A 15,559-nucleotide genomic window follows, 5' to 3' on the forward strand; every position below is an offset into this window, starting at 1 on the left:
CCAGTTTGCACTTGCACTTCGCCAAGCCAAGTGCAAACTATCAATTTTAGAAGAGTAATCCAGGGCGGGGAATCCACACCTGGAGGTGTGCGCGGGGCTGGTGCGGGACTAGGGCCTGGGGATCCTTCTCAGGAAAGAGGCGGCCGGGGAGACTCGCCCGGGCTCTGACCACCACCCAGTCCGCGGTGGGGGGTGGGGGCCACGGGGAGGACGGGAGGGCTCTCCAGCCGCGCCACCCCCTACCACCTACCACCCTTGGCTTACAGGAGTGTTGGCAGTTCTCTGCCTCTGGCTTCCCTCTAAAGCCGCAGCACAACAAAAGTAGCTGCTTACAAGTAAACACTGCAGTCTGGCCTGAAACGGCACGTGGGGGCCACTCCAGCGGTCGGGTAGGGAACTTCGGCAGGACTGATACAAGTACCTGAAAGAAAGGCAGGACCGCGAGGGAAGGCTGCGTTGGTGCCGGTCACTCGGTAACCTAGGGCTTTGCAGACAAGAGAGGTCACTGGAAACCGCAGTGGGGAGGGGAAGACTTCTTGGAAGGGGTGAGAACTTCTCAAGCTTCCAATGAGGTATAGCTTCGAAGAAAACGTGACCGTCTCCCGCAAGTGACTGCTGAGAACCTTGGGTGAGTTGGTCTTGTGGTTTTCACAGGATGCTCAAGGCTGAAAACCTGACTGCTCGTCAATTACTATCTGAGGCTGTTTCCTTCTGCAAACAATGTATCAAATCCCCTTTGTTAAAAAGATCAGCTTTAAATGACTGCCTTCTCCCCTTTCCTACCAATTTATAATTTCTTTTATTATAGATAATGTGAAAAATTAGACATTTTAATACATGCACGGTGCTAATATGTTCACTTACAGCATGCAGAAAGCATATAAAAACTCTTATCACACGAACAATGAGAGCTGATCTTATGCTCTAATACACCAGGACGAATAGGAAAATATCCACTATATAATCTAAGTATAATACAAAGTACATATTGGTAAGAAAAGAAAGAATATACTTGAAAGGGACTTTTGTTTTCAACTATAGCTCTACCCAACTGAGAAAACTTAGCTAATTTTCCTGTCTTTCTACTACACACTCAGTATTTACTGTTGGGTTTCTCAATACTAAAACTTCTATATCTAGTAAAAAGAATACTTTATAATTTTATTGAATTTTAATAAAAATACTTATATTAATTATAGCAGTAAATAGTATCAAATAATCGTTTAATTTATAAGTTAATTATTTCAACGTTTAGCCCTTCCTCATAAATCAAAGGTAAAGTGTGAATGAGTTTCTTGCTGAGCCCTCAGCTTGAATGTTTTCCAATATATTTTTTTTCCAAAATAAATATTTATTTCACTTCCAATATATTTATTTCAGGAATATGGCTGCTTCTGCTTTGACTACATATTGACTGACCAAACTACTCTCTGGTCCTTTCTAACATCAAATGAGGAATTCTGTCCACACAAGATGAGTATACAAGAGTTCCAATTTATTTGCTTTAAAAAATTTTGTTTCCTCTTTATTGGCCTACTGTGGCCTAGAATGAGTTAGCAAAGGACAAGGTCAGCCTGGACAGACTTGTCTCCCTGACATGTGTAGACCTGCCTGAATGAGACTGTGCTGCACCCAGGTTTCGTTCAGTCACTTTAAAATCGACCCTAGGTTGTATGCCCATGTGTAAACGGAGAGAGAAAATGAAATCCAATGTAGAATCCAGTTCATTACAGAGATTAATCCATCAAAACAAGTATTACATTCCAAACAAGTCGGTTTTCTCATCTGTAAAATGGGATGATAATAGTAATTCAGTCTACCTTATTGCGTTCCAAGCTGCCTTTATCAAAGTAAGATAAAATATTTGAACAGACTTCAGACACAAAAGTAGGTGATGTGATTTCAACAGAGATGCAGAAGGATATCTTGATATACTCTCTTTAATGTTTTTATCTATCTGTGGCCCTCTTGCCACTCAAACTGATTCCCTTTCTTGGATAGGCAAGTTAATGCTTTTTGTCCTAACCTTTCTCTCTTACCCTCTGCCAAGCAATGTTTCTCTAGATCTGTTTCTTCAAATGACTTCAGCAGAGTCAGAGACCCAAAGACAATGGTGCTGTCAAACATGAGAAAAAATATTTTTAGCAAAATGAAGAGAATCTGAGTGGGGAATACTTCCAGTACAGTTTACATTAATATCTTAAAGGATAACAGTAGACTTTGTCAGGTTATTGCTGTTATCTAGTGGTTCAAGGACTATAATTTGCAAAGCATTTAGGACTGAAACACTGTCTGTCCCTACTTTGGGCTCTATTATTTGTTCAGAAGGGGCTACTGATCATGCCAGTTCCCTCTGCCTCCCCACATTTCTTCCGTCTGGCAAAAAGCCTTTGAAATTTTTTACTAGAGAGTAATCAAAACTATCAGCAAAAGAGATCTGTTGGAAACTTTCCCTCCAGTCTATGAATGTAGAAAGGATACTCTGGTGAAACAATACCCTGAGAGGATTCAGCCTGCTTGGGAAAGGTTTTCAGGTGCCTCTCAGACAGAGGTTTCTTCCTTTTTAAAATGGTATATTTATGCCTCTCTGGTGTTTTTTCCCCTTGACCAGAAAGAAATCATTCTCCTTCGGAAACCTTTCTATTTTAAAAGGCCAATGGCAGAGGAGGGTGAGGCAGCCCAATGTAGTAACAATAAATAAAACTCTTCAGGGTAGTAGAAACATCAGGAGACTCTAGAAACGGGGAACGAAGGTGGGATGGTGTGTGCAGCAGCCCTGCGTGAGGACCAGACTGCAATGAAATGAGAGCCCCAAACAGAGTGACTCTCTGCTCACCATTTTCTTATCACCTATTTCTGCATGAATAATCCGGGTAATGTCTGAAGTAGATCAAGGTCAATCAATCTTTTTCTTGTAGTCTCCTTCACCCAAATTAAAAGCTTTTGATCTAAAATGATGTGGTCGTTGGGGAATGAAGAAGAAAATATATGTATGTGTGATATATATTATTTTAGAGCTAAAAATAGACCTAAATATTAAAAAAAAATCATACAAAGGGTCACAAAACAAAAAATTAGTTCTATAAAGCAATAATAAAATTAGTGGATTTATAGGTGGCACCACTGGTAAAGAACCTGCCTGCCATTGCAGGAGATGTAAGAGACATGGGTTCGATCCCTGGGTCAGAAAGGTCCCCTGGTGGAGGGCATGGCAACCCTGGCATGGCAAGTCCAGCATTCTTGCCTGGAGAATCCCATGGACAGAGGAGCCTGGCAGTCTACAGTCCATAGGGTTGCAAAGAGTCAGACACGACTGATGCGACTTGGCACAAACACGCAGTAGACTGATAGTGGGAAAAGAGAGAAAAGAAACATGACTATGAATAAGATTATAATTGTACTTTTGCCATCACTTCATGGTAAATATATGGGGAAAAAATGGAAACAGTGTAAGACTTTATTTTCTTGGGCTCCAAAAATTACCACGGACGGTGACAGCAGCCATGAAATTAAAAAGACAATTGCTTCTTGGAAGGAAAACTATGACAAACCTAGACAGCGTACTAAAAAGCAAAGATATCACTTGCCAACAAAGGTACATATAATCAAAACTATGGTTTTTCCAGTAGTCATGTATGGATGTGAGAGCTGGACCGTATAAAAGGCTGAGCACCAAAGAACTGATGCTTTCTAATTGTGGTGCTGGAGAAGACTCTTTAGAGTCCCTTGAACCGCAAGGAGATCAAATCAGTCAATCCTAAAGGAAATCAATACTGAATATTCATTGGAAGGACTGATGCTGAAGCTGAAGCTCCAATACTTGGGTTACCTGATGTGAAGAGCTGACTCACTGAAAAAGACTGTTGCTGGGAAAGATTGAAGGGGGGAGGAGAGGGGGTGACAGAGGATGAGGTGGTTGGATGGCATCACCAACTCAGTGGACATGACCTTAAGCAAATTCTGGGAGATAGTGGAGGACAGGGAAGCCTGGCATGCTGCAGTCCGTGGGGTCACAAAGAGATGGACACGACTTAGCAACTGAACACCAACAACAACAGTACACACTGTAACAGAGGTAACTACGATACTCATTCTTGCCTTTTAGGACACCGGCGAGATTAGATTTCCAGCCTCTTTTGCAGTTAATTAAGCCCGCATACCTGAGTTATCTCCCATAGAACTTGAGCATAAGTGACTTCTGTCGTTTCTAGGACTACTGAAGACTTTTTATGTGTGCTCCCTCGGGTTCTCTGTCCTTTCTGTTGACGAGGATGGCAATGCCCACGCCAACCTTGGAAGCCACGGATCAAAGATGGCCAGCAGCCGAACTCCTGACGCTTGTGTGTCCATGCGGAGGAGAGCCTCTCCACCAATGTGAACATCTCTCTGGATTTTCATATGAAAAAGAAAGTTTTTGTTCTTTGAGCTACTATATTTGGGGACTCTGTTACCTTGGCTTAACTGATACACATATATGTATATTATACATATATATATATATATATATATATATATTCATAGACATTTTGACTATAAAAAAATCTCAGGGGTTCAATGATACCCTGTAGCTGAAATTGTGGCTTGACCTGAGAAAAGGAGAGATTTCTGATGACCTGCCCTCTGGAGTGGGCACTTGTCAGAAGCAGGCACATTAGAGATGTTAGAAACTCTAATGTACAAACTCTACCTCAAAGCACTGGTTACATTTAACTGAATGCCTCTGCCAATCCCCCTGACTTCTCTGACAACATTTATTCTTCTAGAATAAGAGTAAATTCCACAGATTAAACAATAATTATGGACATTAATGGAAGACTAGTCAGCAAGGAGAAGGCAATGGCACCCCACTCCAGTACTCTTGCCTGGAAAATCCCACGGACGGAGGAGCCTGGTGGGCTGAAGACCATGGGGTCGCTAAGAGTCGGAAACGACTGAGCGACTTCACTTTCCCTTTTCACTTTCATACATTGGAGAAGGAAATGGCAACCCACTCCAGTGTTCTTGCCTGGAGAATCCCAGGGACGGGGGAGCCTGGTGGGCTGCTGTCTATGGGGTCGCACAGAGTCGGACACGACTGAAGCGATTTAGCAGCAGCAGCAGCAGTCAGCAATATCAGGATCAGACTCCTGATATACACAACAATATGGATGAATCTCAAAAACATGCTGAACAAAATTAGACAGATCCATAACAATGCATGCTATATGATTTCATTTCTATGAAGTTCCGGAACAGGTAAAACTCATCTGTGATGTCTGAAACAGAACAATGGTTGCCAAGGGACTGGGGATTGACAGAAAAGGCACACAAGGAAATTTCCTGGGGTAGGAGAACTATCCTATATCTTGCTTTGTGTGGTGGTAACATGGGTGTATGTAAGTGTACAAACTCATTGAACTGAACATTTAATGTTGATGCAACTGATTATTTATAAATTATACCCAAATAATATACTTCAAAACACAAGTATAATTATCTGGATATATCCATACAGTGGTATTTCTAAGGCAAACTATTATGGAATAATACTCAGCCACCACATACATCCTCTGAGGGCTACTGTTGTGAATGACTATATATAAACACTATGACATCCTAGAGAATGATTGTACTCCTACATAAAACCGAGACACACTATACACATGTCATAAGCAAAATTAACTTTATAATAAGCAAGTCAGGATAAACAACAAGATCCTACTATATAGCACAGGGAACTATCTGCAATATCTGATGATAACCTATAATAAAAAAAGATATATTCATGTATAATTGAATCACTAGTATACACCAGTATCTTACACAACAGTGTAGATCAACTATACTTCAATTAAAAAAAGTTTTTAAATAATAAGCAAGTCAGTACATTATTGCTATGTATGAAGCCTGTGATTTTCCATGGTTGCTGCTGCTGCTGCTGCTAAGTCGCTTCAGTCGTGTCCAACTCTGTGCAACCCCATAGACGGCAGCCCACCAGGCTCCCCACGTCCATGGGATTTTCCAGGGAAGAACACCGGAGTGGGTTGCCATTTCCTTCTCCAATGCGTGAGAGTGAAAAGTGAAAGTGAAGTCGCTCAGTCGTGTCCAACTCTTCTCGATGCCATGGACTGCAGCCTACCAGGCTCCTCCGTCCATGGGATTTTCCAGGCAAGAGTACTGGAGTGGGTTGCCATTGCCTTCTCCGTGTCCATGGCTACTATTCTAATTTTATATAACCATAAAATGTATAATCAATAGTATGTATCTTCTGGCTTTAGTGAATAAAATAATTATATGACCAAACAATTGACCGAATATGACCAAAATTTTGAGATTTTTATTCTACGTTTTCTTCTTCCTGTATTCCCACTTTCCTTCTCTCGTTGTTGAATAGCCATATGTTCTGTGCTCCTTGCTCAAGAAAGTATGTCACAAAAGAGAAAACGGAAAACCCAAAAATCTTTATAGAAAACCTAAGCTCCTAGGAGAAGGGGATTTCCAGGCATAAACGGTATGTACAGACCTGAAGGAAAAACAATACGCTTGGAGTGTGAGAGCGACAGAGAGAGGTCTGTGTATCCTGAGAACAGAGGGCTGCCATTACAAAGTACTACAGACTGGGTAGTTTAAACCACAGAAGTTCATTTCCCACTGATCTAAAGGATAGAAGTCCAAGATCAAGGGTTCTTTCCTCTGAGGCCTCTGTCCTAGGCCTGCAGATGGGGATTTTTCTCCAGATGTCTTTACTTGGTCTCCCCTCAGTCTGTGTATATCTGTGCCCTAATCTCTTCTTATAAAGACAGTCCTATTGGACTAGCATCCACCCTTATGACCTCATTTTACCTTAAGTACCTCTTTAATGACCCAGCCTCCAAATACAGTCACATTCTGAGGTGCTGAGGGTTAGGATTTCATTCATGATTGCTAAGAACCTTTAGCCACCCTGTATCTGCACCATAGGAAGATTACAAATCTAGAATAGGAATTAATTTGATATAAAATATGGCCACAACCTTGGGAGGACTGCTCTACAGGTAAGACATGACCTCACAGAAGTCACTGCTAATATGCAGAATACAGAGGCACAACGTGATTGGGCAGGGGGGCGGGGTGGTGGGCACAGCTGGAACAGTAACACAGGATACTTTAAAAACCCCTGGGACACTATTGTTTCCATGCTGTTTCCCAGTATGATCAGGAGGAAGGAAGTGATAGCAATTAAGCTTTGATATAATTTGCTGATGAGGTTAATTTATCTCCAATTTCTGAGAAAATATCTAGAAAAAATATCTCTGAAAAGTTATCTAAAAATCTGTTTCTGAGAGCTTAACTTTCTAAAAGATGAACAGCAATAACAATAACTGGACTTCTTTCCAGAGAGAGATCTGAACTGACTTGTAGGAATTTACACTAAGAGGTCATAGATCTGACCCATTAGGGATAGGTTTTGACAAGAGTAAATTACATTGAGTATCATAATCTATTCCAAGATGAACTTGAATGAACATGATCCTCTCCCTTCCATAATTCTTCCAAATGGTAAAGGAGAGGGAAGAGGTGGAATTCCTGCTCATCTCCACAAGCAGGAATGCTGAGCCAACCTTTGTCAGCAGCACAAAGGACACGTGAATTAAGTGGCCACCCTGGCAGAGCGGGAGGCTAAGCATGAGTACGACAGAATTGACTCCCAGTTACCAAAGCTGATCTCTCTAATGCTGCTTCTGAACGTCCACACTGCCAGCAAAAGAGACCAAATCAAAGCCTGAAGTATAGACATAGCATGGACCAACTCTGAACCTCTGGTAATAGTTGTTCAATTGCTCAGTCATGACTGACTCTTTGCAACCCCATGGACTGCAGCGTGCCAGGCTTCCCTGTCCTTCACCATCTCCTGGAGCCTGACTCATGTTCATTGAGTCAGTGATGCCGTCCAACCATCTCATCCTCTATCATCCCCTTATCCTCCTGCCTTCAATCTTTCCCAGCATCAGGGTCTTTTCTAATGAGTCATCTCTTCACATCAGTTTTCTAATGAGTCATCTCTTCACATCAGGTGATCAAAGTATTGGAGCTTCAGTTTCAGCATCAGTCCTTCCACCGAATATTCACTGATTTCCTTTAGGATTGACTGTTTTAATCTCCTTGCAGTCCAAAGGACTCTCAAGAGTCGTCTCCAACACCACAGTTCGAAAGCATCAATTCTTCGGTGCTTAGCCTTCTTTATGGTCCAACTCTCACATGCGTACGTGACTACTGGGAAAACCATAGCTTTGACTATATGGACCTTTGAAGCAAAGTAATGTCTCTGCTTTTTAATATGCTTTCTAGGTTTGTCAAAGCTTTTCTTCCAAGGAGCGAGTGTCTTTTAATTTCATGGCTGCAGTCACCATCTGCAGTGATTTTGGAGTCCAAGAAAATAAAGTCTGTTACTCTTTCCATTGTTTCTCCATCTATTTTCCATGAAGTGATGGGACTGGATGCCATGATCTTAGTTTTTGAGTTTTAAGCCAGCTTTTTCACTCTCCTCTTTGACCTTCGTCAAGAGGCTCTTTAATTCTTATTTGCTTTCTGCCATAAGAGTAGTGTCATCTGCCTATCTGAGGTTATTGATACTTCTCCCAGCAATCTTGATTCCAGCTTGTGCTTCATCTAGCATGGCATTTCGCATGATGTACTCTGCATATAACTTAAATAACCAGGGTGACAACATACAGCCTTGATGTACTCCTTTCCCAATTCTGAACCAGTCCATTGTTCCATGTCTGGTTCTGACTATTGCTTCTTTGACCTACATACTGGTTTCTCAGGAGACAGCTAAGGTGGTCTGACATTCCCATCTCTGAACCTCTAGTATAAACTATTTCTTAAGGAGACCAACTGGTAATTTGGTGAAGGTTGACTAGGTTGAGCCTCTTTCATCCTTGAAGAGTTTATGGTTCATTTTCACAGGAATAGTCATCTATTCCTGCCCTCAAGGTTATCAGCCAGCATCACTATCCAGGGCTTATGGCATGTCTGATCCACAAGGTTGGAATCCCATACGACATTCAACCAAGGCATTCAGTTTGCAGTGAAGAAGGCACAAGAATGGACCATGTAGTGTTACCACATACCACCCCACCCAAAAACTTCCTGTGGAGGGGATGGAATGTCTTGTTGAAGACACAGCTGAATCACCAACTTGGAGACAACAGCCTGAAAGGATGGAAATTATCTTTCAGGATGCACTGTATGCATTGGTGCAGAGACCTTTATGTGGTGTCTTATCACCAATTAGAAAAAAAAAATGGGTTTGTGAAGTTAGAGGGTGGAAGCAGAAGGACTCCCAGGGACCCCACTTACCATCAATCTCAATGACCCGCTCTTGGACCTTGTGCTTCTCTTCACACAACTCTGGGATCTGCAAGATAGAAGTTCTGAACTCTTACCAGTGTCAAAAGCCTTATAGCAAAAGTCCCATTGAACTACAAGCTATAACTCCTGCCTGGGCAGTTTGGGATTGTTTTGTCTAAAGTCCAGCAGACATGAAGTATAATCGCCATTTTTAAGGGATACTTCACACTGATAATTCACAGAAGAAGACTATTTTCTGTCAGTTACACCTAATAACTACTGTTACTTAACAGGGACAGGGAGGAAAATGTGTGGAATTCACACGGCTCAGGTAGGTACCTCTTGGTATTCCCTCGCCCAGTTGTGAGTGTGAATGGACAAATATAGCAATTAAAGAAGCGTGTGGTTACGAAGGACACAGGGTCACAGCATGAAGTAAGTTACTAGGACTATTGGAGATGTTAGCTGAGAGTGAGAGAAATTTAAAGTGTTTAATGGGGGGAAGGAAGGTAAATACCAGTGATGGCCCTGAGATGAACTGCAGCGATGAAGGCCATGGTTAATCCTACTAAGCTCTGTTTCTAAGTTTTTCCTCAGGAAGAGAAGCCCACCATGTGTGTAGAGGTGCTGCTCCCTTCAACAAGTTTGGAGAAGTAGATCCACGTGGAGCACGCAGTGGACTATGGCAGACATGGAGATGTGCCATTCAAATCCACTCCAAGAAAAAAAACCTCATGAACCAGCTGCAGAGGGTGTGGTTAGTGGATGGTCTATGGCTTTCAGCACTTTAAGGGTCCTCTGTAGCTTTTAAGGTGAGGCCACATTCTTCTTAGGGCATCCTTTTAGCCAATGAGTGAGCAAAATGATAGCCAAGATTACACTCATCTCATGGTCAACCCTGGCCAATGACTGAGCAATGGTGTGGTACAAGGGTGTAGCCATTTTTGTCTAATGAGGGACTTTTCTAATGGACCGTCTTTGTTCCCCAAATCCATATTGGGCTCCTGAGGACTTCACTGGGCCTCCATCAGAGTCGGGTAGCTCCCTCTGCCCTCGCCTGCTTTTCCTCCTTCTCCTTTCATAGATGGCACTCCGCTGTAAACCCTTTCTTTGTTCTCCTACCTCAGCCTCAGCATCTACATAGACCCCAACCTGCACAAGTATCTTCCATAGTTACTGTCCTATTTATCTTTAAATGATCTCCATATAATGGTCTTCTTGTTGAGATTTTCAAATTGCTTGAAACAGAATTGTTAGAGTCTTCACTGTTTATCCTAGTGCTATAGATGCTGCGTGTGTGTGTGTGTGTGTGTGTGTGTGTGTGTGTGTGTGTTACTGAGCTTTGCTTAGGGTCTTTTTTGACTGTTTACAAAAGAAGAAACAGATCTAGGATGGGTTTATCATTTCTATTCATTTTCTGTTGTGTATCTCATTAGTTGTTTTGTTCATAGTTAAATCCTTCCTACTGACTTCCTTTGGTTTATTTTGTAAATCTCTTTAGTTTCTGGTGCTGAATGTTTAATGATTTTTTTTAATTCTCTTCAATAAAAAATTTTTCACTATAATTTTCTTTTAACTTTATCGATTTATCTATTTTGGTTGTGCTGAGTCTTTGCTGCCGCACAGGCTTTTCTCTAGTTGTGGCGAGTGAGGACTGCTCTCTGGTTGCAGCGGGCAGGCTTCTCATTGTGGTGGCTTCTCTTGTGGAGCATGGGCTTCAGTAGTTTCAGTGCATGGGCTCAGTAATTGTGAGCTCTGTCCCAGGTTCTGGAGGACAGGCTCAATAATTGTGGAACAGGGGATTACTTGCTCCAAGGCATGTGGGATCTTCCTGGACTAGGGATTGAACCCATGTCTCCTGCATTGGCAGGTGGATTCTTTACCACTAAGCCACTAGGGAAGCCCCAATAATTTTTATATGCTCTCAATTTGGTACACAACTCAGTCACTTGGACTAATTTTTACATTTCTCAAAAAGGCTTTATGGTAGCATATATTTAGCCTCTGTGTATCTTTGAATATTTTCTGTTCTCTTCAAAAAAAGAAAAAGTAAACTGTTGTAACCTAGAAACCACAAATCTACAGAAATAGGTCTTTATATAATAAATGTATAAGTTGTTTTATAACTTTATACAATAAGTTCAGAAAACTTTCTTCTACTATATAGTTAATTGTGGCCTTTTCTTTATTTGTTATGTCTCCTTCAGGAATAGCCTTATCAACATACTGGCTCTTTGTTCACTGGTCTCTATTCAGTTACTCTCCCGTCATTTTTATCTCTTTGCCTTTTTAAAAAATCTTTTGCCCTCCATCTTAGGAGAGCTTATAAACTGTGAAATCCACATAATTGATTCTATTATCCATAGTTTATTTTCCTTTCTAATCATTCCAATGTAGATTTTATTTACATTGAATTTTCAATTTTTGTGCATGTCTCCCTTTTATCCTTATAAAAATCTCTCATGCTGTTAACACTTTATATCAAACTGCCCTTTTTATTATACCTATTTTCACCTCTTAAAACTCATCTTTTTACACTCTGTTAAACAGGTATGCCTCATGCAATATCTAGCACTTAGTAGAGGCTTAATAAATACTTACTGGATTATTAACCTTAAGTGAATGAATGAACATTCAACAGTAGGTCAAGTTCCATCATAGAGGGGAAAGATAATATGCTAACAAAATTGGCAGTTCATTCAAAGAAAAGTGAAATGTCATTATTTCTATGTTCCGAGTTTTAGTCAAAATCAGTTGTTAAAGTATGATGATCTAAGATGATCTAATATTTAATTTAAATCTGTTTAGAAGAGATAATAGATTATCAGCAAGACTGAATCCAGCCTATGCAACAAGGCACCTCTTTTTGAAAAACTGCCTTCAAGAAAAAACTTATTTCTGAGATGCTGAAATCTCCTACCCTCTCTTTTGCACTCTACAAATATATCTCAAGTTCCTTCTCTCTCTGTTCTCTTGGAAAAAAAGTTCAAATTTGAAACATTAACAGTGAAACAATTGAAAAAAAAAAAAAAAACCCTCTTCTGGTAATATTAACCAGCCACAAATGGCCAGGGTAAACTTCCTTCATGAAAGCTTCTTGCCTAGAGGTGGGATTGGGTCATTATGGCTGCACAATAACCTCCCTGCAAACATATGAATGCCAGATGGTTGGAACTGTTCCATTAAGAAACTGATGTTTTCATTGTTTGGAATTTGATTTTGTAGCTTTCTCCATACAGTGATTTGACTGCAGCATTTAGAAGCCTAGAGAGCTTTCCCATAAATTATTCCACCTCTCGAATGTGAAACTAGGTTAGGCTTATTAGCCTGTTTTTCCATTAATATGTCATTCCCACTTTCTTGCTCAGATGTGGGTAATTTAGGCAGGATTCATAAAAAGAAAATGTGAGTTTTGTGCTTTAGTTGTTTCTTCAAGGAACTTGCTACTGAATAATACTTCCCTCACTTTGTTTACTTGAATATTTATATATGAACATTCATTAAAAGTAAATACTAGGAGCTAACAAAGTTCTTAACTAGGCACTTACATGGATCTTTACTTTCATAGTTCTCACACTATTCTAAATATTTTATACATATTAACTCATAAAAGCATCACATCAACTCTGTGAGGTCAATACTATTATTGTTTCTACTTTGTAGATGAAGAATTAAGAATAGTTAAGTCAAGTAACTTATCTAAGGTCAAACAGGCAGTGAGTGGTAGATGTAGAATTTCAATCCTGGGAAAAAAAGTCTTAGAGTCTTAACTACTTCACCCTACACTACATTTACAGTCCCAACTAATCTAGCTTGCTCCAAGAGAACAATGGTAAAACTGGAGTCCCTGTTCAGTCCTCATTAATGTGAACAAGATTTCAATATTATTGTAGCAAATGTCTTATTGATTCCAAGCCCTTGAGACTACGGCAGGGTATAGAACCAACTATCAATAGCATCAGACTCCCCTGCATCTTAGAGAGATCTATTATTCTACTTAAGAAATAAAATAGGTTTTCTTTCTTGAAATCCTCTACAAATTACTCTTGCTACAGATGCTTTAGTTTTGGTGTCCCTCATATTCAAGTGGGACATGAAGTTTTTTTAAGTAATTCATTTCATTACAAATAAACATGAAGTTACAGAAAATGGAAGTAGGCTATAAAATGAAAACTGTAAGAAATTACAGCTGCAAAATGGCAATTATTGTGATGTAACTCATAATCAGTAGGTCCTTGTAAGAAGACATATGTCTGCCCTCAAGGTGAAAGGACATGAGGACATGTTAATGACAAACTTGCAGTATGACTGCAGGAGGAAGACTCAGGGAACTAAGTAGTTTAAAGGCCTTTAGAGAATATCCTTACTCAAAGGCAAGTATTTAAGTGTTATCCTATTATAAGACCAGTTTGGATTTGTCAACTTCATAGGCAAAGGGATAGGCAGAGGACATCTGCTGTTTTCTTGCCCAGCATCCACGCTCCCTTCCGCTAATAGCACTCTGAGATTCCTTTCTACATTTTATGTTGACTTAACCTTTTCCCGGAGAAGGCAATGGCACCCCACTCCAGTACTGTTGCCTGGAAAATCCCATGAATGGAGGAGCCTGGTAGGCTGCAGTCCATGGGGTCGCGAAGAGTCGGACACGACTGAGCAACTTCACTTTTCACTTTCATGCATTGGAGAAGGAAATGGCAACCCACTCCAGTGTTCTTGCCTGGAGAATCCCAGGGACGGCGGAGCCTGATGGGCTGCCGTCTATGGGGTCGCACAGAGTCGGTCATGACTGAAGCAACTTAGCAGTAGCAGTACCAGTAACCTTTTCCAGCACAGTGGTAAAGAACCTGCCTGCCAATGCAGGAGATGCAAGAGATGTGAGGTTGATCCCTGGGTTGGTAAGATCTCCTGGAATAGGAGATAGTAACCCTCTCCAGTATTCTTGCCTCGAAAATTCCATGGACAGAGGAGCCTGGTGGGCTACAGACCATTGGGTTGCAGAATTGGATGCAACTGAGCACGCAAAGATGATATGATGAACCTTTTCCTATAATGTAGTGCTGAGCATTCAAAGCATCTAATTCCACAGTCACATTGATTAATTCAAACATGAGCCAGTGACCCTATCAGAGCTACTTATGTACAGTCTTGGATACTTTTACTTCAGCTGAGCAGAAAGGGGTATATCCTCTTTTCCTGCTACAATAAGAGCTATGAAACTGAAAGCCTGAAATGTTAGAGGCCGACGAGAATGAGAACTTGCCAGAGGAGTAAGCCAACACTCAAAAAAGTAGCACTGAGAGACAGAGAGAGAATGAGATAATATCCTGATGACATAATTTGAACTGGATCAAAGTCTACCTGTAGTCTGTCCCTTGAACTTTAAAGTTCCATAAGCCAATAAGTTTCAATATTTATTTAAGCTTTTTGAGCTACCCAAGAAATTATGGCAGAAGGAGAGAACTGAGAGACCTCGGCCCCTTTGGAGGGCGTTTGCCTGTGTTCCTCTGTGAGGAGAAACAACGGAGCATTTGATGAAGGGTCTAGAAAAAAGCAGAAGGTTCAGATTTGAGGATATCCCTGAGCAGACCTAATCTTCCAGGGCCTTAAAAGAGAGGATCTAGATTGTGCCTCTTAGAAAAGCAAAGAAAATATTCTGGACTTTCACACATAATCCTTGGGGATGAAGGGAAGAAAACATGATTTCAACAATAGTTGAAGTTTGAAGGTGGTAACTAAAAGGCTACATTTGCATTGTTGTACCAGACTTCACAGACTTGCCTTTTGGCTCGTAACCCACAAAGATGGCTTTGGGCTCTTAGAGAAAGACATTATTGACCTGGGTTTTCAAACTTTTCAAGAGTTTTAATCCATAGTATGGATTATCTTGGTGTGGCTTGCTGCTAGTGGTTACCAGAAACCCTTCTTTGCTTCTTCCTTCAGTTCAGTTTAGTTCAGTCGCTCAGTCATGTCCAACTCGTTGCGACCCCATGAACCGCAGCACGCCAGGCCTCCCTGCCCATCACTAACTCCCGGAGCTTACTCAAACTCGTGTCCATTGAGTTGGTGATGCCGTCCAACCATCTCATCCTCTGTCATCCCCTTCTCCTCCTGCCCTCAATCTTTCCCAGCATCAGGGTCTTTTCCAGTGAGTCAGCTCTTCACATCAGGTGGCCAAAGTATTGGAGTTTCAGCTTCAACGTCAGTCCTTCCAATGAACACCCAGGACTGATCTCCTTTAGGATGGACT

The 15,559-nt window shown here is 41.1% G+C and overlaps 1 protein-coding gene and 1 long non-coding RNA gene across 26 annotated transcripts in view; one reads left to right on the top strand and one right to left on the bottom strand.

The window, feature by feature from the left end:
- The window catches only part of LPAR1 (lysophosphatidic acid receptor 1), a 406,496-nt gene that overhangs the window by 164,537 nt on the left and 226,400 nt on the right, over positions 1-15,559 (bottom strand). For 4 of the 25 annotated variants that reach the window (XM_081574017.1, XM_081574022.1, XM_081574000.1 and 1 more), the window contains 3 exons: positions 9,322-9,379; positions 4,161-4,386; positions 334-421 (listed from right to left, as the gene is read on the bottom strand). The exons of 1 other annotated variant lie outside the window; for it this stretch is intronic. The gene's annotated coding sequence lies outside the window, so the exon portion shown is untranslated. Of the gene's footprint in view, positions 1-333; positions 712-2,039; positions 2,117-3,244; positions 3,345-3,829; positions 4,007-4,160; positions 4,387-5,005; positions 5,242-6,502; positions 6,787-6,822; positions 7,049-9,321; positions 9,380-15,559 lie in introns of those variants that run through there. 20 more of the 25 variants (XM_081574127.1, XM_081574232.1, XM_081574050.1 and 17 more) reach the window with 15 other exon arrangements.
- LOC145539912 (uncharacterized) lies at positions 7,077-11,361 on the top strand. The gene is made up of 2 exons (XR_014078044.1): positions 7,077-9,643; positions 9,910-11,361. It is a non-coding gene; the product is annotated as an uncharacterized LOC145539912 (long non-coding RNA).

This window comes from Giraffa tippelskirchi, chromosome 1 (genome assembly GCF_054371585.1).
Source record: "Giraffa tippelskirchi isolate mGirTip1 chromosome 1, T2T-mGirTip1v1.2.pri, whole genome shotgun sequence".
Taxonomy (NCBI): domain Eukaryota; kingdom Metazoa; phylum Chordata; class Mammalia; order Artiodactyla; family Giraffidae; genus Giraffa; species Giraffa tippelskirchi.